Source organism: Mustela erminea, chromosome 20, assembly GCF_009829155.1.
Source record: "Mustela erminea isolate mMusErm1 chromosome 20, mMusErm1.Pri, whole genome shotgun sequence".
Classification (NCBI taxonomy): Eukaryota; Metazoa; Chordata; class Mammalia; order Carnivora; family Mustelidae; genus Mustela; species Mustela erminea.
In genome coordinates this window covers 11,268,451-11,292,128 of record NC_045633.1, presented here as the reverse complement: position 1 = coordinate 11,292,128, position 23,678 = coordinate 11,268,451, and positions in this window count along the sequence as shown.

Below are 23,678 nucleotides of genomic sequence, written 5' to 3'. Positions count from 1 at the left end.
TGTTTCCTCTGCCAGAAACGCTCATCTCTCCCACTCTCGACTTGGTTGACCTTCCTTGTCCTTCAGGTAAGCTGACACATTGTTTTCTAAGCAAGCCTTTCTTCACTCCTTGAGCAGTATTGGTTTCATGCTATTTTTTTCTGGCTCATGGCACCCTGTCCTTTAATCTTAGTTTTTATCAGAATGTGTAATTTTATATGTTTTGTACAATTATTCTGCCTAGACTGTTAACTCTTGGAGGGGAGGAAACCTATCTACCTGGCATCTGGTAGGTGTCCAATACCAGTTAAATTGATAAAGTAATTATGATTATCCAGAGGGATGATCCTTTGAAAATGTTGTTTACAAAATGTAAAAACTTATAAAGTTATTGTTTAAAGTGACTTCATCTTCCTGTGGAGATAGGACATGCCTTACATGGGGATAACTGTGAGGTTTGATAAGGTTGTTAAATTTAAGAAGCGCAAGTAACTCATACGTGGGTTAGAAGATCCATTCTCTGCTCTATGGTTTTTTCCTTGTGTTATTTCAGGAAGATTCACAGGGTCAACCTGTGGCAAGATCGGGGGAAAGTAAAGGGAAACTAATGGTTATTGACAACCTGCTAATGGCCAGGCGTCTGTGACACACTTTGTAAATACCATCTCATTAAATTCTCTTGACAGCCTAGTAGATGGTCTCCTTCAGCTTCCATTATAGCCTCTGTCAGCTGTGCCGTCTTTTCTTGCAGAGGCTGGGGAGCTAAAAAGCACAGTTCCCAGATTCCTGCATCAAGGTCCTGGCTATGATTCATGTTCCACGCATAGGACACATGGCCATGAGTCTTGGATGCAGACTGTGTTAGAGGGGAGAAAGGTGTGACGCGGTTACCTTGCTGGCATGGATCCCCGCAGAGCAGGGCGCTCCTACAGCCGCTGGCTTCCTGACAGGGTGACTTCTACTAGCAGCGGTGGTAGCTATCGCAGTCATCACAAGGCAGGGCTATTTGGGAGCAGGAGTTTGTTCTTAGGAGGTACAACTCTTTGAGTGCTTCCGTTGGTTTTCTAAATCACCTTACCCCTGGTAATAAATTTCCGCTTCCCGCTTAAAGTAGCTGGAGGGGTTTCTGTTGTGTGCAGCTGATCACCACCCGAAACACTGGGGTTCCCACACCCTGCTCCCAACCCCCATTTTACAGATGAGGGCATGAGGTCTGAGCAACAGGGTTCGAGTGACTTGACCCGGCTTTCCCAGCAGGTGAAGCAGGGGAGAATTGAAGCCAGACTGGCTGTTTCCTTTTGTCCGTCTTCCCTGCTGCTCCCTGTTCTCTCCTGTAGGCCCCTTTTCTCCCTTCCTCTCCTCCCATATCCTTTCCCCGCACCACATTTTGTTCCAAACAGATGGGATCTGACAGGCAAACTCATTCCAAGGCCTTAGGGCCATGATGTAACTGACCCATCCCAGGCCCTTCTGTGTCTTTGAGTGGGCCAAGGGGAGAGGGTGATGCTCAACCCTGAGGCATGCCTCATAAATGGGGTCCCAGACTCTGTGGCCGCTGCCTGAGGAGGAGGTGAGGGGGGCAGGAGAGAAGTGGGATGGAGGGGCTGCAGAGAGGGTCAGGAAGAAACCTGGGTTCTCCGCTCTTAATTGTCCTGGCCTGATTTCCTCCAGGCATGTGTTAATCTTCCCAATTTGCTGACAGGGACTTGCCCCAGGGGGTGAGCTTTCTAAAGCTTTGGATTCGGGTTTATAAGCCTGTTGGAGCACACCCCCCTTTCTAACCGACCCCCAAGAGCTCTCCCGTCAGATTCTAGACATGCCAGCTAATTCCTTTCTATAGATTCGCCTGGCTTTATTAGGAGTAATGGTATCGAGGGTATTTTTCTTTATAGACATTATAATTAGTGATTGTTTTGAAGGGCAATCGCTGTTAAACTACTTATTTTTTCTTTTCCTGGAGGACAGGACAATTTCCAAGACTGATTATTTCACAATTGAAATTCCATGTCTCCCAGAGGTAGATTTTTATAGTGGTTGGTAGAAACAAAATTCTTTCTTTTTATTTTTTTCCATTACACATTCAGACACACACACACACACACACATACACACACACACACACACGCACACACACACACACACATTCCTGGGAAGGGAAGTGGAAAGACAAAGCCTCCACTGAGTGTTCAATGGTTTTTATAGATAGTCGCCTGGCTCTCTGGCTAATGGGATAGATGATAAATGCTCCCAAGATACCATTTCAGTCAATTAATTAGTTAATGTTTAAAGATGGAAAGTGTCAATGTAGATGGAGAATGTTGTGAGTCTCTTAATAAAAAAGACTTAAAATAAGAAAAGATGGGGATGAGAAGATAGAGCAAGTTACGTCTTTGAACTGGAATGTCTCACTTTGGTTCAGTAGCTTTAAGCAGCTCCCCACTGTTGTGTCCCCAAGATGAGTTTCCATACTCAGGTGGGAAGGTTCATGATAGTCAGTATGGTGAGGTAATGGATTGTATTGGGTAGGGAATATCCAGAGCTGGGCATGTTGTTTGGGGCTCCAAAGCTGGGGTGGAGCAATTCCCTAAAATCAGTCCTCCTCAGAAATGACGAGAAGATGGGGGCAGAGCATACAGACCCTATCCTTAGGAAGGCCCAAGTTTTAAGATCCAGAAAATAAAATCCAGTTCTCTCTTTTGAGGTTTTTGAACTTTGAGCTGAGATAAGAAGTAAAGCCAAGGATGGGACTTTTGGGTGTATCTTACCCCCAATGGTCTTAGTAAAAGAAGAAGGTCCCAGAAAAATACCCGTAGGGCTGCAGGTTCCGTCTCCCATGATTTTGCACCACCCACTTCCATGCTCGGTAGGTGCTCACTTGAGGGAGGTTGGGGGTGAGTGCAGACAGCCCATGGGAAATACAGGGCTTGGCAAGTCCATCTGCTACAACCATCCCAGACAGGTGCCTGCATCACCTATTCTGCTTTGACCTCATTTGCCTATTGGGAGGATCCCAAAGAAAGGGAAGCACAGGCACGATGGTTTCTGGAAATTTCCTCTCTATCCAGTTATTTGACAAATTAGCAATGTTTGATTTGGAAGATATGTCCCAAGTATGACATAATCATGATTGTGGGCTGATAAAAGACTTTTTCTTTCCTTGTCACAGCTGCTCAGACATTTTTCATTAACAGAAGTTAGAAAACAATTGATTAAAGCATAATCTCCTGTCTTCCCACACAGTACGTAGTAGTGATGGAGAATTCAGGCTCTTGGCGTTGGGTAGTTCTGTGGTCCGAAGTCGGGCTGTTATTTCCGGCTGCGTAAATGTGTGGAGTTGACTGCCGTGCTCCAGGTCTCAGCTTCCTCGTCTGTAGTGGGCGGGGGTGGTAATAAAAATACTTAGCTTGGGGGAGGACTCATGAGGAAGTTATTTATTCAGTTCACGCCACACAGGACAGCGCAGGCATGTGTTGACGTGGTGGACTCATGCAAGTCAGGCAGGAAATTTTCTCGCATTCATGAAGTTTCTTTTCTCACAGGGAGGCAGACAAGAATTGAGGTAAGTTAATTAAAAGTGGTTCCGGGTTCTGAAGAAAATACAGTAAAGGAAGATGGTGGAGAATGGCTGGGCTTAGAAGGTGGGCAACTCAGCTAGGGAGAACCTCTGTGACAAGACACTGAATTGAGCGGTGAGGGATGACAAAGAGTGAGCTGCGGAAGTATCTGGAAAAGAGCACTGCCAGATAGGGAACAGCAAGCACAAACGTCTCGAGGTAGAAAGACTATGGAGAGGGCTAGCATGGCTGTTGCATGTTAGGGGCTGTGGGAGCATGGGCAGAGAAGGCATCAGGCGGCCAGACCAAGTAAAACCTCACAAACTGTGGTCAGGAGTAAAAGCTGCGATCTCCACCCTGGCACCTGGCCCAGAGTCAGTGCTCGGGCATCTATTTCCTCTCCTGACACCCCATTTCCCTTGGGTTGAATTTTGGTCAAGATACCAAGTTACCATTCTGGCTTCTTCTTTATCTCCTAGAGCTAAAAGGATCTGTTAGTTTAGCAACAAAGAAGTCTCCTTTTCTCGCCATGCCCTAGGCCGTAGGAGGGAACAGAGAAGGAAACTTGTGTGTCTTGGAGGGAGGATCCAAGATGCTTAGGGGACCTCATGGAGTAGCAGAAGATGAGACTTAATCAGCTCGGATTTAGAAATCTGTGAGTGAGTCTCCACCATAGTAACTAAGATACAGTACAACTTACATGAGCTGGACTTCAGGCATCTGGAATCTACAAATAACCAGGACACATACTCTATCCTTTGCAATTAGAAGAAGGGGCAAAGACAAGGAATATGAATATTAGCAAGTACTTTTTAAAATAAAACCCCCACACTCCAAAGATCTCTGCCAATTCAACCTAATTTCTAACAGTATCTTTAGTCCTCTGGCCTGCAAGATGCTCATCTCTCTCAGACTCAATTTCTTTGGGGGAATTTATTTACAGTGGGCAGCAATGTGGGCTAACCTATTGATTCTTTTCCCCAGTAATAAGGGAGGAAGTAGATGGCATTTTCAGTTTTATCCCTCAGCTAACCAGAGGAAAAAAAAAGGCCCCCAAACAAAACCACTGTGTGCTGAATCCTGGTTAATCAAGTTTTTGTCGTAGTTGGCAGACAAAAGCCGAACAGATTTCTTCCAAGTGTGGTGCAAAATGGGGCTGGATTTTTCTATAATTTTGTCATTAGAACCAAAAGAAGAAATCACATCAATCAGAGATAATTTCCCTGGGCTTCCCAGAGGGGTATGAAAGGAAGAGTGAACTCCCTGTTGCTCTGAAGTGGCAGCAAGTGACCGTCCAACAGATGAATCGAACAGATGGGAGGAAGTGTCAATGTGAAATTGATATGCACCCTAGTGATGGAAAAGGAGAAGCTGCTTAGATAGTAAAGCAGGGGATGCATAGAGTGGAGATCTTGCCAAATACCAACGGCCTCCTCTACCCTTCATCTGGCATTTGGAGAATGACAGAGTATAGGGAGACATGTGGCGAAAACCTCATGGTGGAAATACTTAACAAGGAAATTAATTACTTTAATAAACTTTCATTAAGCATCTACTATAACCAGATACTATGCTTAGGTGGTAAGATAAAGACATATATTGAGCTTTTCCTCTCCCAAAGGTCTGTATTCAAGGTGATGAGGTGGGGATACAAATGGGGAGGGGCAAGGGACATTGATGATTAAATTCAGGGTGATAAGGTCCATGACGGAAAGGACACCGGGCTCTGGCCTGGAGATTCAGAAATGGCTTTCTAGAGAAGATTTCTGGGATAAATATTTTCTAGTTATAAAAGTATTATATGCTTTCTTTTTTTCTTTTTTCTTTTCTTTTCTTTCTTTTTTTTTTTTAAAGATTTTATTTATTTATTTGACAGAGAAATCACAAGTAGGCAGAGACGCAGGCAGAGAGAGGGGTGAGCAGGCTCCCTGCTCGGCAGAGAGCCTGGTGTTGGGCTTGATCCCAAGACCCTGAGATCATGACCTAGCTGAAGGCAGAGGCTTAACCCGCTGAGCCACCCAGGCACCCCTAAAAGTATTACATGCTTTCTTAAGTTGAGATCCTGTATTAGTTATCTATTGCTATGTAACAAGTCACCCCAAAACTCAGGGGCTTAAAACAGTACACATTTACGATCTCATAGTTTTTGTGGGTCAGGAGTCTGGCTGTGGCTTAGCTGGGTCCCCTGCTTTGTGCTTTTCAGAAGATTGCAATCAAGTGTTGGTCCAATGTCTGCTTCTGGTCTCATCCGAAGACTCAACTGGGGAAGTATCCATTTCCAAGCTCAGTGACTTTTGGCACGATTGAATTCTTTGCTGGGTGTTGGCCAGAGGTCACCCCCCATTTCCTCTCACATGGGTTTCTCCCACACAGCAGCGGGCATTATGAAAGCAACGTGCATTATGCAAGATGGGAAGACAATAGAGTGTGCTAGCAGGATAGACATCATAATTGTTTCTAACCTAATCATGGAAGCCACACTTCACCTGTAGACTTAGAAGCAAGCCGTACTCCAGGGAGGAGATTACACAATGTCATGAACACGAGGAGGTATAGATCATTGGAGCTGTGTCAGAAGCTGTTTCTTGCAGATCCCAGAAGTAGATCCTGGAATAAGGACTCATTTTAAACTGGTCTGTGTGGAAGTGTTTCCAGGAAAAACAGAAGCAAGTGTGTAATAGCAAGCAAAATCCTGCAGAGGAGAACTTTGGCTCAATCTGGAGAGGAGATCTGCAGACAGTACATTTTGAATTTATCTTCATCAGGAGACAACGGAGGGGGACTGTTTATACCCCTGCCCCTGACATTCATTGGATAAGTGCTGCTTTTGTAGGACGTACATTCCCAGGAACTCATGGCTCTCCAAGCACAAAGAAAGAGTGGGCTTCAGTAGCCCAAGGCTGTTGAGAGTGATAGCCCATAGAGACTAGTGTGTGTGACAATGTCAGAAGGATCTTGGGAGTGGGAGAGCAGTGACAGCATCTGCTGTTCATATTCACTGTAAGAAATTGTGAAAATATAGACAAGTACAAATGAAAATTCTGCAGGAATAACTTCAGATGATTCAGACAAAACGGAGTCTTAAAGATTGCGCAGGAGTGAATCCAGGAAAAGGAGATGGGAGGGGTGATGTAGGCAGAGGAGAACCAGGGAGGGAATTACGGAGGTGAGCAGGCATAGTTCTATAGAGGACCACTAAGCTGACCACAAAAAGAGATTCTAAGTAAAACACAGTGTAGGGATCCATGGACCACAGAAGGGGCTTGTCTGGGCTGCATAGTGTTTAAAAATTGTTGAGCCAGTACTGAAGAATGGCAGATCTTAAAAAAAAAAGTCTGAATTTCCTGATTCATTAGAAAACTTGGAAGGGATTACAGTGCTGAGCCTGTATGCCCATTGGAAGAAGGAACTGAGCCTGTGAAATTGCTTGGTTTTTGAACTGGGTCCAGGACACTCCACTGTGTCCCACTGGGGGCACTGAGATTGGGACCCCTGGTCTGACTGGGTCGGGGGAAACGTGAAGGGGAGGCTGGCATGATCTACATCATTTGGGCCTCAAACATCATGTTGAGTACTGAGGAGCATGTCCTGGGGCAGTGGGGAACCACTGAAGTTTTTAGCAGATGACACTGTGCAATTTCTGCTCTCAAAAGCCCTCACCACTTGATCTAACTGATACACCAAACAGATCCGGGGATCAGCTATGTTCTACCTCAAACACTAAATGGATCTCACGTGTTCAGATTTAGGTTGATTAGAACCCTCATTCTTGACATACCATCCGAACTTCTCTAAGGTTGACTTTTTAAAATTTTCTCTAATTGTTTAAGCATTTAATAACATAATAAATGCCCTCGCATGTATCATGCAGCCTGGGTGCTACAGCATTGACAACAGCTCACACCTATTCCTAGCTCACCTGTTTGTGGGATTTTCTCATCTTTGTTCACCAAGCATTCTCCATCACAGTTACTTGGGAAAGGTTAGATAAGCTTAGAAGTCACCTGATCGAGCTATTTTTTAAAGAATCTGCTTATCCAATGATGGAAAATCCACTACTTCAGCCAGCAACCAATTTTAGTTGTTAGAAAGTGGGGCTTACCCGTAACGCCTGTCCACTGCTTCTAGCTGTGCTGTCTGTTAACATCCTTCCGTTTACCTTGGATCCGGTAAACATCATCTTCATTCAACATGTACTGAGCATCTGCCTTGGATAAAGCACTGTGGGGAATACCAAGGTGGTTAAGACAAGGTTTTCTGCCCCAGTGGAGTTCATCGTTTAGTAGAGGAGAGAAGACAATACACAAGTAATTATAATACAATGTCAAGAGTGCTGTGTACTATAAAGAGAGGAACAAGAAAAGTGGTATTGGAATTCAGGGAGAGAGGCAGAGATGAATTCCCGGTAGAGGAATCTAGAGCAGCTTCACAAAGGAGGTAACATGTGGGCTGTGCCTTGCTGGGAGGTGGAGATGATGGTTATATAGAGTGGAGCAGGAGGTGGGGCTCAAGCTCTTCAGGCAGAGGGAACAGCACGGACAAAAACACAGGGTCAGTGGCATCCCAGGTTTACTTACGGATGTAGATATCCATTGGTGAGGAGTCCAGATGTAGAAGTCTAACATGGTGAATGCAGTGGCAGAAGAGACCACAGCCTTTCATGGTGTAAATGGTTCATCTGTCTCCCCTCCCCCCCAGCTGTATGGATGCTTCCACATCCATCTCCCCCTCCAGGACACCTTCCACACTTCCCCAGTTTGGCTTAGGTGCCTCCCTGCGTACCCTCGAGTCTCCCTGGGTTTGCCTCTGTCCTGGGCCTTAGCTCTGTCCTGCCCTGTCCTGTCTGTGTTAATCTTGTGCGTTTCTGCTTTGGTCTCCTTCACAAGACCCTTCGCAAGATCAGTGAGGGCTGGAATCCTGACTCCTGTCCCACCATATCATCAGTACTTAGCGCAGTGTCTGCCATAAGCTGGGTATTCAATATATTGTTGTCGAGTGAGGGAATGCTTCCTGTTCTGGTCCAATTACTATTTCTCTCCTTCATTGTCTTTCCCATTGGACTTAGAATGTGTATTTAGTTCCCTCCACTTTGCCCTCAGCTGTCACTCAAGGTCTTGACTTTGTCTTTATCTAGAATGTATTTTCATTTTATGCATTGTCTTTGGACTCAGATTCCAGCTTCCATACTGGCCCATCTGCAAAGAGATGGTTTGGACAAATCTCATTTATTCCACCAATCTGCTCTGCTTTGAGCCCCAGTATATGATCCCTTGGGCATTTTCCAATGAAGCAGTTATTTATAGAGTGCCTACTACATGCCAGATAAGCAGCCCCACAGTACCCCTGGATTGACCAAACTTTGCTGCACCCCGACATCTCACCTGAAAGACTACGGGGCTGGAGTAAATAGCAAATTCCCATGGAGGAGAGAGGCCTGATGTGTCAACCAGATTAATTCATCCCTTGCCACAGTTAGATGAGCGTCTGGGCCCTTCAAGCGAGTCCTGACGGCAGCTCCCTCTTCCAGTGATCATCGGGAATCTATCTGGGCTCTTGCAGGGGGGAACGAGAGATTGTAATTCTGAAGTGGAACAGAAAGAAATGTAATTGGATCAATGGGCTGTTAATGATGCTATTGAACACTTTCCTGCCAAGCTGGGTTGTGAATGGGGCTGGCCCATGCCATATGAATGCCCGACTTTGACACAAAGCATTCTGTAGACTATAGAGTGTTTTTTTGTATGCATGATCTCGTATAATTCATTATCATCTTCCTTGGCCAGAGATGAGGTTTAGGGTGTCAAAGCAGGCTCAGCAAACATTTGGCTTTGTGTGTGGGCATGGAAAGAAAGATCCACATGGACATTTGTACTTCACGGGATGGTTGCCAGCATCCGACAGCCTTTGGTTTATTGTTGTAGGATTTCTGATGGGGGAGAAATGGGAAGCAAAGTGAGTGCCTCTCACAGGGGAATGGCCGAGTAAATTATAGTGCATCTCCTCGGGGACTAAGTTTGTGCCCATGAAGGAGCGTGAAGTAGGGCTGTATCAGGTGACTTGTGGGGCTTTCTGCAACGAATTGGTGTGTATGGTACTATCCCATTTCTTCAAAACACACAAGGCCATCCAGACTCATATACGCCCTTAGATCTGCCTCAAATTAAACGAGATTGGGGAATATATGGAAAATCACCAACCAGGCTGCTGATAGAAGGTTTGCAAGCAGGACAGGTTTGGGAATAGGGATGGACATGAGAGCGGGCAAGGCAAGCAAGGAAAAAAATGATAAAGAAATTAAAGTGCTGTCTCTGTCTTTCTCACTGTCTGTCTGTCACTGTTTCTTTCTCTCTCACACACATGCAGAGCATGTGTTGGATCACACATACACATAGATATAGGCATGGATATAAGGCAAAATAACTTGAAAAAAATCATCAGTGAATCAAGTGACATTCTTCTATTTCCATAACATGTATCAGTGAAGAGCTCTGTATCAGGCACTGTGCTTGGCATGGGTTATCCAGTGATAAGGCCCAGGACCCATCCTTTAGAAAGTACTTGGTAATCTGTGCAAGTGCAGTGCAAGGCAGAGTGGTTTGCAGTTCTGGCTGCACATCAGAGAAGCCGTGGGAGAGTTTTAAAAATTCTAGTGCCTGGGTCCACACCCCAGACCCATTAAACCTCAATCCAGAGTCTGGACACCTGAATCGTGAATTTCCTCTGATCTGAGGGTTGAGAACCACTGTGTTAGAACCTGAATTCTAATACACCCAGACATATTATTCTAGGCCAGAATTATTAATAACTCTAGGCTAGGGGGGCGCCTGGGTTGCTCAGTGGGTTAAAGCCTCTGCCTTTGGCTCGGGTCATGATTCCAGGGTCCTGGGATCGAGACCTGCATCGGGCTCTCTGCTCGGTGGGGAGCCTGCTTCCTCCTCTCTCTCTGCCTGCCTCTCTGCCTACTTGTGATCTCTGTCTGTCAAATAAATAAATAAAATATTTTGAAAAAATAACTAAGCTAGGCTTTTACAGACCTTGCATTTATTTAACAAAATGCCAAAGCTAAAGCAAGAATGGTAAATCAGATTTGGCCCTCTGTAGGGTGACCCCTGAATGCCTGGCCAGTGATGGCATTCCAAAGCTAATGCGGGGAAGCACGGGGTTGGGGGGATGCTAAAACATGGATGGAGATTGAGAAGGGGGTGGTCTGACCTCATGACCCTTTCCCCTTCTCTGTGGGCTCCCAAGTCCCCACCATCTGCTGAAGGTCTTTTGGGGGGGGACTTTATGGCATTCTGATAAAAGCAGTACTCAAATTAATTGGGGGCTCTCCCTCCTCTAGGATGTTGGCACTTGCTAATGAATTGTTTTCCGTCTTAAAAATACACACTCACATCGCTTAAGGAGACTCAACAGGTGAAGCCCAGTAATTAAGGCTCTCTGCAGGAAGGGGAAACGGCAAGCAGCAGCTGGTTCTCTTTCACAGTGCCATTAATCAGCCCCACCTGCGCAGGAAAGGGGAGGCGCCAATCATGACGCAAGCCCAAAGGACAGGGCCGTGCTCCTCTTCAGGATTTTCACTGTCCCCCTTTCCAGAGTCCTGGAAGGGAAGGTGCAGGGCCTGGCAGTGCGGAGGCAAGCCGGAGACTAGGGTGCAGAATGAAAGCTGCACTCAGCCTGCAGGGGAGCCTTTCAAGAGGGAGAAGGCGGAAGGGGCAGGCCTGTTGAAGCTTAGACAGGAACTCCTATGACATCACTTCTTTGAGATTTTATCGGTCAAAGCAAGCCACTTGGCCAGCTCAGGCAGAAGAGGCCAGAGGAATAGACTCCCTGCCTTCTCAGGGAGAGGAACAGAGTTGCATGATAAAGATGTGCGCATATAGGGGTGGGAAGAATTCGGGGCCCACTGTCGTGGTCACTGTAAACCTAATTTGGCTCCTGACTGCCTCTTAGACCAGCCATTGCTGTTTCCTCGTCCAAAAAAGCGGCAGAACTGCAACATTCCCTGGGAGTCCCAAGTGCCTATAACTGCATTTTCATATCTTTATAGAACTTCAACTGTCCTATTGTTTTTGTGCCATCCTTTTTTTCCCCCCCTTTTTAAAAAGATTTTCTTTATTTGAGAGAGTGAGTGAGAGAGAGCAGGAGTCGGGGAGAAGCAGAGGGAGAAGCAGACTCCCCGCTGAGTAGGGAGACCGATGTGCCACTGGATCTCCCTCCCAGGACTCTGGGATTGTGACCTCAGCCAAAGGCAGATGCCTAATGAACTGGGCCACTTCCATCTTTTGAGGCACGTGGTACATCCCTAGGGTATCTCTATCAACACTGGTTGGTCCCACACTTCTACCTATTTCTGTGCCCAAATTAGACATGCCCCCCACAACCTTTGTGGGACAGGATTTTAAAAAAATTACTGAATTAATTTTAAAAACTCAATTTTATTTAACATGTAGTGCTATATTAGTTTTGGGTATACAATATGATTCAGTAATTCTGTATAATACTCAGTTCTCATCACAGAAAATGTGCTCTTAATCCCCATCCCCTATTGCACACATTCCTTCCACCCCGTCCTCCCCTCTGGTAACTGTCAGTTTGTTCTCTGTATTTAAGAGTTTCTTTTTTTGTTCCTTTCTTTCTTTCTATCTTTCTTTCTTTGTTTTTCTTAGTTTCTTTCTTTGTTTTCCACCTTTGAGGGAAATCATATGGTATTTGTCTTCCCTTGGCTGACTTATTTTGCTTAGCAGTATACCCTCTAGAGCCACCTATGCTGTTGCAAATGGCAAGATCACATTCTTTTTTATGGCCGAGTGTTGTCCCGTTGTATATGTATACCACGTCTTCTTTATCCATTCATGTTAATGGATGCATGGGTTGCTTCTGTAATTTGGCTAGTATAAAAAATGCTACAGTTAACCTAGGGGTGCATATGTCTTTTCAAATTAGTGTTTTTGTTTTCTTTGGGCAAATATCCAGGAGTGTAATTACTGGATGAGGTGGTAATTTTATTTATAAATTTTTGAGGAACCTCCATACTGTTTTCCACGATGGCTGTACCGGCTTGCATTCCCACCAACACCACATGAAGGTTCCTCTTTTTCCACATCCTCGCCAACACTTGTTGTTGCTTGTGATTTGGTTTTAGCCATTCGGACAGGTATGATGTATTATCTCATTCTGTGTGTGTGTGTGTGTGTGTTTTAATATATTTTTTATTTATTTTCAGCATAACAGTATTCATTGTTTTTGTACCACACCCAGTGCTCCATGCAATCCGTGCCCTCTCTAATACCCACCACCTGGTTCCCCCAACCTCCCACCCCCCCACCACTTAAAACCCCTCAGATTGTTTTTCAAAGTCCATAGTCTCTCATGGTTCACCTCCCCTTCCAATTTCCCCAAACTCCCTTCTCCTAACTCCCCATGTCCACCATGCTATTTGTATGCTCCACAAATAAGTGAAACCATATGATAATTGACTCTCTCTGCTTGACTTATTTCACTCAGCATAATCTTCTCCAGTCCGGCCATCTGTATGTCTTCTTTGGAAAAATGTCTATTCCTGTCATAGGCCCATTTTAATTGGATTATTTGGGTGTTTTTGGTATTGATGTGTTTAAATTCTTTATATATTTTGGATATTAACTCCTTATTGGATATGTCATTTGCAAATATCTTTCCCCATTTGGTCGGTTGTCTTTTTGCTTTGTCAATACTTTCCTTTGCTGTATAAAAGCTTTTATTTTGGTGTAGTCCCAAGAGTTTATTTTTTCTTTTGTTTCCCTTGCCAAAGGAGACATAGCTCGAAAAATATTTCTACAGCTAATGTCAAAGAGATTACTGCCCATGTTTTTTTCTAGGAATTTTATGGTTTCAGGTCTCACATTTAGGTCTTCCGTCCATTTTGAGCTTACTTTTGTGTGTGGTGTAAAAAAGTGGTCCAGTTTCATTCTTTTGCATGTAGCTGTCCAGTTTGACCAACACCGTTTGTTGAAATGTCTTTTTCCCATTGTGTATTCTTACTTCCTTTGTTGTAGATTAATTGACCATATAATTTGGGGTTTATTTCTGGGCTCTCTTTTCCGTTCCATTGATGTACTTATCTGTTTTTGTGCCTATACCATACCGTTTTGATTATCACAGCTTTGTAGTATATCTTGCAATCTGGGATTGTGTTACCTCCTGTTTTATTTATTTATTTCAAGATTGCTTTGGCTATTCAGGGTCTTTGTGGTTCCATACAAATTTTAGGATTATTTATTATAGTTCTGTAAAAAATACTCGTGGTATTTTGATAAGGATTGCATTAAGTCTGTAGATTGCCTTGAGTAGTATGGATATTTTAACAATATTGGTTCTTCCAATTCATGAACATGGGGTATCTTTCCATTTTCTTATATCTTCTTCAATTTCTTTTTTTAAAAAAAGATTTTATTTATTTATTTGAGAGATAAAGAGCACGAGAGAGAGAGAAAGTGATAGAACACAAGTGGGGTGGGGGAAGGTCAGAGGGAGAGGGGAAAGCAATCTCCCCACTCAGCAAGGAGCATAATGCAGGGCCTGCTCCCAGGACCCTGGGATCACGACCCATGCTAAAGGCAGATGCTTAACCTACTGAGCCACCCAGGTGCCACGTCTTCTTCAATTTCTTTCACCAACATTTTATTGTTTTTAGAGTACAGGTCTTTCACCTCCTTGGTTAAGTATATTCCTAGGTATTTTATTGCTTTTGATATAATTGCAAATGGGATTGTTTTCTTAAATTTCTCTTTCTGCTACTTCATTATTAGCGTATAGAAATGCAACACATTTCTCTATTTTGATTTTGTATCCTGCAGCTTTACTGAATTCATGTATTGATTGTAGTTCTAGTAGTTTCTTGGTAGAGCTTGTGTGTGTGTGTGTGTGTTTTGTATATATAGTATCATATCTACAAATAGCTAAAGTTCTACTTCTTTCTTACCAGTTTGGATGCCTTTTATTTCCTTGTCTTGTCTGATTGCTGTGGCAGGGATTTTCAGTGCTGTGTTGAGTAAAAATGGTGAGAATGGACATCCTTGTCTTGTTCTTGATCTTGCAAGAAAAGTTTTTCACCATGGGATATGATGTTAGTGTGGGTTTTTCCTATATGGTCTTTATTATGTTAAGGTAATGTTTCCTCTAAAATCTATTTTGTGGGGCGCCTGGGTGGCTCAGTGGGTTAAGCCGCTGCCTTCGGCTCAGGTCATGATCTCAGGGTCCTGGGATCGAGTCCCGCATCAGGCTCTCTGCTCAGCAGGGAGCCTGCTTCCTCCTCTCTCTCTCTGCCTGCCTCTCTGCCTACTTGTGATCTCTCTGTGTCAAATAAATAAATAAAATCTTAAAAAAAAAATTTAAAAATTAAAAAAAAAATAATAAAATCTATTTTGTGGAGAATTTTTATTATGAATGCTATTGTCCTTTGTCAAATGTTTTTTTCTGCATCTATTGAAATGATCATACATTTTTTAATCCTTTTTCTTATTGATGTGATTTATCATATGGATTTGCAAATATAGAACCACCTTTGCATCCCAGGAATAAATCCCATTTAATTGTGGTGAATGATTTTTTTGGATATATTGTTGCATTCAGTTTGCTACTATTTTGTTGAGGATTTTTGCATCTATGTTCATCAGAGATATTGGCCTGTAGTTCTTTTTTTTATTAAAAAATTTTTTATTTTATTTTTATTTTAGTGTCTTTATCTGGCTTTGGTATCAGGGTAATGCTGGCCTCATAGAATGAATTTGGAAGCTTTCCTCCTTCTTCTATTTTTTGGAATAGGTTGAATAGAATAGGTATTAACTCTTTAAATTTTAGTAGAATTCACCTGTGAAGCCATCTGTGTGTGATGCCATTATTATGACCAAAGGAGTACTTAAGTCCAGTTATCCTGGGCCTGGAGGCCTTTTTTCATGATAGCTCATCAGTTTCTTCCCAACTGTACCTTAGCCATATTATGCTTCTCCAGTGTAAATCTTGCAATCAGCTATGCATTTATATTCCAAGAACTGTACGTTCCTGTTGGTGTTAAACAACTTTCATGATTTCCGTTGTCCTGGTACTTTTGGCATAAGCCTATTTTTCTGCAGGTGGTTAGATCTGTCTACTTAAAAAGTGAAATTGAATCTGAATATCCTAGTTTCTTTAGATCTCTATTCAAAAATCATTTTCCTAGTGAGTCCTTTCCTGGCCCTGCTATTTAAAATCAAAGCCCCTCCCAGCCAGTCTCAAGCCTTTCACTTTTGTTTTTCCCCTCCATAGCACTTAACATCAACTGTCATTCTATATGCTGTATTTATTTGTGTATAGTCTGTCTCTCCTCTTTCTGGAATGTCTCCAAGACATTCTAGACTCCAGTAAGGTAGGGGATATTTACCTGTTTTGGTTACTGCTATATCCTCAGCACCTAGTAGATACTCAACAAATAATTATTGAATGAATGGATAAATTACCTCTCTCTGTTTCTCTTTACCTCTATCTCCACTTGTCTGTATATAATTCTGTCTGTATCTGCCTGTCTCCATCCATCCATCCGTCCGTCCACCCACTCACCTACCCTCCCTCCCTTCTTTCCTTCCAGTGATGGTGCCTGGTTAACACATTAACGTGGCTTAAATCATCATCAGAAGAACTGACACCTCAGAACAGATCCATTAATATCAGAGAATTTTTTTTATGACTTTTTCAGGCTCCTTGTTCTTGCTGAGCATGTGTCTTTGAGGCTAGGCAAGACTATAGTCAACATAAAGGTGGTTCTTTAGTTAAACAGAGCCCAAGCCCTGCTATAACTGGAGTTATCATTAGGAGGCAAAAATTCTTTCATTCCTGAAACTTTGAAAGACTGAAACTGCAAACATCAGAGAATTTTTCCTTTTACTCTAAGAAGCTTCACAGCTTGGGGTGAGGGCTGGGAGGGTCATTTCAGGGGGGGTGAGACTCATTCCATCTTTAGATTATTCTTGAGGAGACTTGGGCATTGTGCCCTGCCCCTCTTTATGTCTCTGTTTATTTAAACATTTGCTGAGGGATTTTTTGTGTGTGACTTTGGCTGTGACGTAGTGAGGCAGAGGTTTGAGAGAACTACATTCAGGTCGGTTTGTTGAGGTCAGTGCTGGTTTAATATGAGAAAAGGGGAGGGCTGTCCATTCTGCCTCCTGTCACCGGTGGCCATAATCTGCCCGGTGGAGCTGGGGTGGGAGCATTTGTAGGACTTCTTTTCCCTGTGGTTACAGCTCCAAAAGCAGACTCACAACACAATGGCCATAGCTGTATCTCGGTCAAACCATTGTAGCGTTTGACTGATACAGTGATGATTTTATTGTACTTTTTCTTTTGGGCTAAGACTCATTACATTTCAACACAGGTCTTTGCAGGGCTCCAGAGCAAGTAGAAGTTCACAAAGCAGGAAGAAGCTTGCCTTCTTTAGAAGGGGATGCTTTTGGGCTTTACCCTTGACTGGCATCAGGGAACTCAGCTCTTGCATTGTTCCAAATGCTGCTAAGGCTCATTTGCTCACCAAGAGCACTGAATACCTGCTTCCCTTTCAGGATCCTGGGGTTTCAGTAGTGTGTGGTTGTTGTGCCTATGTGATCAGTCCCCAATAAAATCTCCAAACTTTGAGTTTTGAGTGGGCTTCCCTGGGTAGAAACACTGCACACATGTCGCTGATCTTTGCTCAAGGAAGGAGCATGGTCAGTGCGAACCCTGGGGTTGCAGAGAGGCAGGGAGAATATTGGGGGCCTGTGCATGGATTCCCCCACACCCCGCCTGATACAGCCTTTTCCCCTTCCTGAGCATGAGCTACAGCCATGACTACAAGTGCCTCTCTCTCAGACCTAGGTGCTAGTCTTTCTAGCGTATCAATGAATGTGTCTGTTTTATTTGCCTGTAGGCTCTTCTGCTTTTTGTCTCCACATCTTGCTTTCATTCATTTACATTGGATACCATTAAGAGGCCACTGTCTTATACTTAACAGATATCTTTCTGTTTGTATATATCCCTGTAGGGTGTGTATGTGTGTGTATGTATTGTGTATGTATACGCGCACACACACACAAATCTCTGTTCCTAGCTTTATCAAGATATAATTGACATCTGACATGGTGCAAATTTAAGGTTTACGATGCCTTGATTTGCTACACTCATATACTGCAAAACCGGTTACACCACAGCGTTAGCTAATGCCTCTGTTACATCATATAAATGACTATTTCTTTTTTGTGGTGACACTGAAATTTATTCTCTTTGGAACTTTCAAGTACATAATAGATTGCTACCCATCTTTACCTTATTTCTAATGTACCTATCTATTAATTATGGATTAGGATTCTGCATCAATATGTTATTTATTTCATATTTTAAGTTCTCATTCAGTACAGTTGACTCTATTGGGGGGTGTATATAGTTCTGTGAATTTAACACATGGATGGCTTCACGTTACCCCTCTCACCATGATCAGGACACTGAACACTTGCATCACCTCGAAGAACTCCCTCATGCTCTTCCTTTGTCACCATACTCTCTCTCCCCTCGTAACTCCTGGTGACCCTTGAGCTGTCTCCCTCAGTACAATTTTGCCTTTTCAAGGGAGTCCTATAAATGGGATCGTGCAGTCTGTAACATTTTGAGATTGGTTTCTTTCAGTCAGAATAATGCCTTTGAAGTCCATCCAGATTGTTGCCTATGTGGGTAGCTTGTCACTACTGATGGATAGTACTGTGTGCTGTGGGTGTTTGTTTATCCGCTCCCACACTGAAGGACATTTGGATTGTCTCCGGTTCTTGGTGATTATCAGCGGAGCCACTAATAACATTGGTGTGTCCGTGGATATAGGTTTTTGTGTGAACATAGGTTTTCATTGTTTAGGGTTCTCAGGAGTGGGATGACTGGGCCATATTATAGGTATATGTTTAACTTTATAAGAAGCTGCCACACTGTTTTGCAGACTGGCTATGTCATTTTCCATTCCTATCAGCAATATATGAGCATTCCAAGCTGTGTATTTGCTAGTACTTAGTATTGTCAGTTGAATCTATATCTTTTGAAAGTGCCCCTTCCATGTTTTATTTTTAGTCAAGGTATAATTAACATAAAGAGCACACATTTTATATGTGTAGCTTGGTATTTTGCATATGTATAGACCGCTGTATAATTACCACCTAGATTAAGATATGGAATATTCCTATCACTGCAGAAATCTCCTTGGTGCATCCTTAAAGTCTGTCCTTCCCAAGGGGAACTCCTGTCATGACCTCTAACACTATTGATTAGTTTTGTGTGATTTTGAACTGTATTAAAGGAATCACACATTAATACTTTCTGTGTTTGGCTTCTTCTGCTGAACATTATCTCTGTGAGATTCATCTGTGCTGCGTTCAGTTGTGGCTTGTCTCTTTTCCTTGCTGTATAGTATTCCATTGTGGGCATATCCATCAATTTATTTAGTGACAGCTGGCTGTTTCCAGTTTGGGGTTATTATGAATTAAACTGCTATGAACATTCTTTAAAAAGTCTTCAGGTAGATCCAGTATTCATTATTCTTGGGTATAGGTCTAGGAGTATAATTACTGAATCATAGTATTTATATTTGGCTTTAATAAATACTGGCAAACAATTTTCCAAAGTACTTGTGCCAGTGGATTCTCCAAATGTGTACACTTAAAAAAATTTATGTGTGTGGAATTGTCCTAATGACCTCATGCTGCTTTGACTCCCCCCGCTCCCTTGCACTGTAGTTGTAAGGTCCATCTCTACTGCTGCTTGCGCATCTCAGGTGTCAATTCTAATAATTCTAATTCATCTACTTTTGCTCGTCTCCTTCCGCAGTGATAGACACCCTGTGGCCTTTAACTTTCTAAAACCACAAATAGCGTCAGTGATTATTTTCGTATATGTTGTTGTAAGGAGCTTGGTAAGAATTGCCTACGGAGCTACTTGTCTTTGGATCTGTGACTCTTGCTCTTATTAAATAGTAACATGTTGCTTGGGCCATGCCTGTGTGCATTCCCACCAGCTGTGGGTGACAGTTCTTATAGCCCCACATTCTTGCCCGGACTTGTCGTTTTTGAACCACGTCAGCATACGAGGTATGAATTATGCCAGTAATATTTTAACTAGCATTTTTCTGCATACACATATGTTTTAGCATCTCTTTATATATGCTTAATGTTTGTATGTTGTGGGCCTACTTTAAAGTTGGTTTTTTTTTTAAATTTATTTGACAGATCACAAGTAGGCAGAGAGGCAGGCAGAGAGAGAGAGGAGGAAGCAGGCTCCCCGCTGAGCAGAGAGGTTGATGCGGGGCTCGATCCCAGGACCCTGGGATCATGACCTGAGTCAAAAGCAGAGGCTTAACCCACTGAGCTACCCAGGCACCCTTGTGGGCCTACTTTAGAGCAGGGTTTTTCAGCATTGGCACTTTCGTCTTTTGGGGCAGGGATAATTTATTATGAGGGCTGTCCTGTGCCTGTAGGATGTCTAGCATCATCCCTGGCCTCTACCCACTAGTAGCCAGTTGTGACAACCAAAACATCTCTAGACATTGCTAAATAACCCTGTGGGTCGGGGAGCAAAATTGCTTCCACTTGCGAATCAGTGCTATAACCGGACCAGAGTGAAGCCGATACTAATAAAGATAAGATATCCAGTGGTATAGACCACAGAGGTAGAGGAGCATAGACATTTTTATATTATCAGGCCTAACTAGATCCCAGTGGCATCTTGGTCTGGAGTGTTAATCTCCCACATTTTATTTATCTCCCCATTCCCCATTGATTCTTGTCTTGGAGATTTTTAGAGATGCCAGTTGTGATTGAGAAGAGGAGAATCCCATGGCCAGAGAAACAGTGCCCTTCCTGGGAGTTAGAGATGGGCCTCAGAGTCTGAAGCTGGGTAGACCAGGAGCAGATTGGGTGCGGAGCCTGACACAGGGCAGAGAATGGCCCTGTACATCCTGAGAGTCTCGGAGGCGTGCTCTTCAGAAAGTCAGATGCACCACGGGACTTCCTTCCTTCTCCCTGAAAACTACAAGGTTGTTCCTGTCTCAGTGACGCAGTGTGTGCCCTTTCTTGTGCCTCACGTGTTTGTCCTTTTGTCCAAGGTAGCCAGCAACTTCTCATCCTTAGAACTTGGCTCAGCGATCACTGCAGACCACCTTTTGTTTACTGCCATGTCCTCAGCCCTCAGAACAGTGTTGAATGGATTATGAATTTATCATGTTCATCATTTCACAGATGAGAAAAAAATTCAGAATGCTTAAGAAACCTTCTTAAGGTCACACAGCTATTATGTGGAAGAGTTGGGGTTTTGAACTCAGCTGTTTCAAGGCCATGGTCTGTCTTATTATTATATTATACTTATATTATTATAAGTATAATGTATCTTACTATACATTATGCTATAATTATATACTTACACTACTATGGTATCATTACACTACACTTAAATAGGATAAGCCTTGCCCAAATTAGCAAATATTCAAGTAGGAATCTGGCAGTGTCCTTGACCCTGGAATACAGTGGAGAAGAAGAAAGGGCTTTGGGTTTGTGGAACCCACAGTCTAGTCAGACAGACCCCTATGAAGATGGTTACCATAGAGTGTGTTGAGTTGTGGGGTAGGAGATGTACTTGGTAAGTAGGAATTGGCCAGGCTTGCAGAGCAGGGGATGATGAAGAAGACTGTTGTAGGAAGAGAGATGTTGCATGTGGGAAGAACCTCATGACTTTGAGGAGCTCCAAGGAGTTTCTGGGTTGCTGGAGGGTTAGAGGACCTACTGGGGTAATGAAGGTGGGAGTCCAAGAGATGAGAACTCTAGGGACAGAGAATCTGAACTTTGTCCCGAGGGCACCAGCCTGCTTCAGGGACTCAGGTTGGATATTACAGATATATGGGGTTTGGGTTTTTCTTGGTGGATCTTTTTTGACTCAATACCTCAAGTACCCAGCAGAGGCTTTAATGGAGTTTATTAACCTGGTGGTCACACTGGGCCAGGCACTTGAGCTGAATTAAGTAACCACTTAATTAATCACTTAATCAAATAACTAACCAATTAATTAATTCATTTTAAAAATTAGGTATTGAGTGCCTAATATATACCAGACACTTCTGTGTGGCTGGGGAGGCAGCAATGAATGAAAAAACAGAATCCCTGCCTTCATAGGTCTTACATCCTACTGCAGGGAAGAGAGAGTAAACGAATAAGTAAAATGTTCAGTATGTCAGGTAGTATGTTTCATGGGGAAGGATAAAGTAGGGGAGAGGGATAGCAAGTGAAAGGGACAGGAGGGGCTCTACAGAGTTCAATAGTGCAAGAGAGAAATTCGCACTGAGAAAGTGACACTGGAGCAAAGTCCAGCAAGAAGTTGGCTGGAGCGCAGGTACAAATGACCTTGAAGTGTCCTTGGCATGTTTGAGAAGTGCAAGGAAGTCCGTGGGCCTAGAGTGTTAGGAGCTCTGGCGTGAGTCAGAGGAGTTGAGGTCAGGTAGAGCAAAGCCAAGCCCATCATGTCTGCAGCTTGCAGGGTGAGTATCCCCAGAGGTCCTGGAAATTACAGCAAGGTTGTTTAGGCTGTGGACTGTCAGATGGGGTGGTTGGTGCTGAATGGCTGGTGTTAATTACACATCTCCAGCTCAATTTCCCAGCCAGGGTGGCTTAACTTAGATTAAGTCTCTGATTTAATACAAGGTTTGTGTCCCATGTGTTTAAGGATATGGCTTGATTTAACTGTTGAATCTATAAATTGACCTTCTAGTTGGGGGTTTTCTTTTAATCTTTCAATTAGATTTAAAGATGCCAACTCTCTTTGCAGAGGTATGGATAGCAGTGCACTTCAAGGACTTTTGGATCTATTTGGACAGCCCAAAGGGGATTCAGTTGACTTGGGCTTCCTGCTCTACCCTTTGTTCTGGGGTAGAGTAGTTTCAGCTCTATCCCTGGAAATATGCACCATATACTTACAGGGGGACAAAAGAACCCCAAAGGAGAACTTTAAAGGAGGGAAAGCAATAATACGGAGTCTCAATGTTCTTGACATGAATATCACATTGATTTTTTTAAAGATTTTATTTATTTATTTGACAGAGACAGACACAGCTAGAGAGGGAACACAAACAGGGGAAATGGGAGAAGGAGAAGCAGGTCTTCCGTGGAGCAGGGAGCCCTATGCGGGGCCTGATCCCAGGACCCTGGGATCATGACCTGAGCAGAAGGCAGATGCTTAATGACTGAGCCACCCAGGCACCCCCACATTGATTTTTTAATTAAAAAAGATAAAAGGAATTGGAGGTTGGGAAAGGTTACCTTCAGGTTTTTCCAATCAGTCATTCAAAGAATATTGAAGAGCTACCACATGGCAGGCACTCTTCTGGGTGCTGGGGCCACGTCAACAAAGTCGACAAAAGTCTTGACCTTGTAGGACTTACATTCTAGTAGGGTGGTAGGAAGCAAGAGACAATTTAAAAAATAAGAACAGTATGTTGTATGTTAGATGGTGGTAAATGCTATCCAGAAAAATGAAACAGGGCCAGGGCATGTTGGCGGTATTGGGGTTCCAATTTAAAATAGGGTAGTTAAGTCTTTTTGCATGCTATGAAGGGGATAATTGGGAAAATTGGTGAAATATGAATAAGGTTTGAAGAGTAGATAATACTATTAAGTCAACATAAATTTCCTGACTTTATATAACAGTTATAAAAAATTGACTTTGGTCTTAGAAAATAACACACTGAAGTATTTAGGGTAAAGGAATATCATGACCTCAGCTCACTCTCAAGTGGCTCAGAAAAAGTCACAAAAATGTGTGTATAAGAAAAGGCTCTGTAGCTAGTGGAGTAAAATATTGACCATTTGGGGGAGCTAGGTAGAAAGGGTTGTATATTAGAGTTCTTTCTGTGAATCTTACAGCTTTCCTGTTCGTGTGAAATTATTTCAGAATTTAAAATCAAATGACAGAACTAAGCCAGCGGAGTGGAGTGGTTGTGGGGCCATCGTCATTTGTCCTGCTCATCTCCTGCCACTCTGCTCCCCGTGCTGCACACGATAGCTTTCCGGAATTATGTGGGATCCTCTTTTCTTCTTCCCACTCCCTGACCTACCAAACATGTCCTTTTACAGTTTCCTGCCT